Source organism: Fukomys damarensis, unplaced genomic scaffold (assembly GCF_012274545.1).
Source record: "Fukomys damarensis isolate Sample0158 unplaced genomic scaffold, DMR_v1.0_HiC HiC_scaffold_3, whole genome shotgun sequence".
Taxonomy (NCBI): Eukaryota; Metazoa; Chordata; class Mammalia; order Rodentia; family Bathyergidae; genus Fukomys; species Fukomys damarensis.
Genome location: NW_022900915.1, coordinates 10,601,759 through 10,604,902, shown reverse-complemented (window position 1 = coordinate 10,604,902; position 3,144 = coordinate 10,601,759).

The window sequence follows — 3,144 nt, the reverse complement described above, 5'->3', positions numbered from 1 at the left end:
CGTCCAACAAAAAAACTGAAGTCCATCCCCCGGTAAAAAAAAAAAAAAAAAAAATCACAGGGAATTTCCAATGACCTTGACCATTCTCTGTAACTTTAACTTTGCAAAAGTTTAGTGAGGAAATTGATGCATAGCATAATATGTTTAAAATAAATGTTAGAAATAGCTGCTGTTTCCCATATACCTACATTCCACCCATGAGTTTTCCTGACAGCCTACTTCTGAGTTTTAGCTCAATATTTTGTGACCAACATGTTAATTAACAACATGAAAAAAGGTTTTCTTCCAAATACATGCACAATGGTAAAACTAGAGTATGAAATATTTTTGGCAGTCCTACCTGTGCATGCTGAACCAATATTCCCTGCTCATATATTCATATATATGGTAAATTTAACAAGAATATATACAGATATATATCAAAATACTGAATTACTTGAAGGTGAGTCATAGAATTATGGATAATTTTTAGTTTATGTATTTCAATGTTTTTCAAAATATATATAATGAGTTACTTCTACAGTCGTAAAGAATATTATTTCAAGTGTGGGTCCAGAATGTTATTTTAGATAAAAATGTATCTATTGAACCTGATGAAAATTGCTGATCGAGAATTATCAAACCAGCTGTTATATGTATACTCTATTAGGAACATCTATTATTCAAAATGGAAAATAAAGATATAATAAACTTAGTTTCCTCATCAGGGTCAAATTGGTACTTCATGCAGACCATGTCAGCAGTTACAGCTGAGAGGGGAGAAGGTCATATGATGAGAATGTGATATGAGAGTTTACAAGTATCCTGAAGGTAAATCCTTTGCACCAGAGGATTACTTAATGGGACATGACATAATCATCTTCCTGGTTGGGAGAGCCTGGGGCTTCCTTTCTAATGTTATACACTGGACATGTCCCTTTGATTTTTATCATTGTGAAATGTTCAAACGCCAATTCCAAGCATAGAATTTCCTTTTGCCTGAAGTGGGAAAGTGAGCAATGTTAAAGTCATTGCTGACCAATATAATAAAGCAAATATATACTTCAAATATTCTAATGTTGTAGTTTCTCTGATGCAGGCTTATAGGTGTGGCTTAATCTCCTATCAAGATCTCTGAGCAGGGGCCAGACAATACACTGAGTTACAGGATGCAACAGGAAACAAAATAAAATGAAACAAACAAAGAAAAAATCAAACCTGTATCCAATCAGTCTGGATACAGACTGGCAGACTGGCAGGCAGCAATCACAAAAGTTCACAGTGTTTCTAAGCTTTAGAAGGATACTTAGTATTTTTCCAGTTACTCTTCATGTTTTCATCCACTTATAAAATAATCACATTGGTTTTATATTATTATGTTAATATTATTCTGATACTTTGATATAAAACAGTTTTACCTTTTACTCTTCAAAGATGATAGCAATGAATCTGTTATCTCTCCCTCCCTTCCTTGCTCACTCCCTTCCTTCCTTCCTTTTCAGTGAAATTTAAAAGTATGGAAAAGTAGAGGGTTATTTAGCAAACACCCATGTACTCACTGTGTAGAATTTATGAGTGTTAACTTTTCCACATATTTTATTCACGTATTTTTGTATATGAATAAATATGTAATAAAACATTATAGAATTCAAGTGTCCTGTGTACCCCATATCATCTTCTCTCCCTCTCTTCTCTCTCCCTCCACCCCTCTTCTTATGAAAAAGAGGCACTAATCTATATTAATTACTTATATCCTTGTAGAGTGTCCTGTCTGTTGAAAGCCGCTTACTCAATTGGGGTTTTAAAGTCTGTTTTCTGTATTAAGTTAATTACTACCTTAGTTTAATCAGTTCCTTTTTAGGAATTATCTTTGGCCATTAATTATGTAGAGAGGTCATTCTCAGAAATATTTGATTTTCTTTCCTAAAATAAAAGTAATTTAAACTAATATATCTGGGTAGAAAATTTTCAAATTCTAAGAGACTGTCAGCATTGTCAGAACATTGACCTTTTGGGTTAGAGACAGGCTCAAAAATCAACCATCTTAGGGATTTTTTTTAATTGTTTCAGAAATCCTATGCATCTGAATGATATATTTTTTTTAAATTGAGTTTGTTGGTACATTTTAGGTATATAGTACAGTTACCTTCATTACTGGAATCTTGTACCTCTACATGACAGGTCTTGGTTCTCATTTTTTCCCCTTGTCCCTGCCCTCCCTTCACCCCCTCCTTCCCTCCCCATTTAAAACACTTTATTTCCATCTTTTCATTTTCTCACAATTTTTTGTTTTCCCTTATTACCCTTCCCCTACCCATCCCACCTTAGGGACTATTTTTTGTTATGAGAGTTTGAATGGTTCGAAATGTCTGGACATGAAACTTACACAACATTTTAGAAGGTAGCCTTCATTTTAGAATTCCCTGAAGCCTGAACTAAAAAATACACAAATAAAGGCAGTTGAATAATACTCTGAAAGAAAAATATCCTTTCAGTCCACAATACTAAGGAACATCCAGGCTCCAGCATAAGTAGCAAACAGGCAAGGACTAAAGATTTGGGAGGAAAAATATGGAAAAATGGTGAATAATTATTTGTTGAGAATGTAATGATTATGTATAGATTAAGCAAAATGCATTGGTTGTGGCTTCTTATCCCAATGCTTTTGTCTGATTTCGTTTTTCTGTTAATAAATAACTCCTTGTCTAGGCAGCTCTCTGGAATGCTTTATTCCTGCAGATCTGTCATAAATAAGATGAATGGACAGGAAACAAGGCCCCTTATATGTTTCTGAGCTTTTGTAATACTTCATATTGGAAACATGAAGGAAAATATATGCAGACAATTAGTGTAGTTATCTAGTCCCAGTTTTCATGTTTTGTTAAGATATATCAGACTGCTTATGTGATCTGTGACTTGATTGAGGTACTGCAAGGGATTCAAAGCTAGAAAATCTGGACTACAATTCTGGATCACACCACTAGCTGAGTGGATTTGGGAGAATTACATAAACTGCCTATTTCTGTTTCTCCAAACAAAATGGAAATAATCTGTGTGGCTGGAGAAAGTAAGATATTTCATGACAAATTGTAATTTGTTCTCCAAATTTTTATTATTTTATTTCTTAGGTGCCTGGTCTTAATTTCTGTGATCTAATAGGTAAAC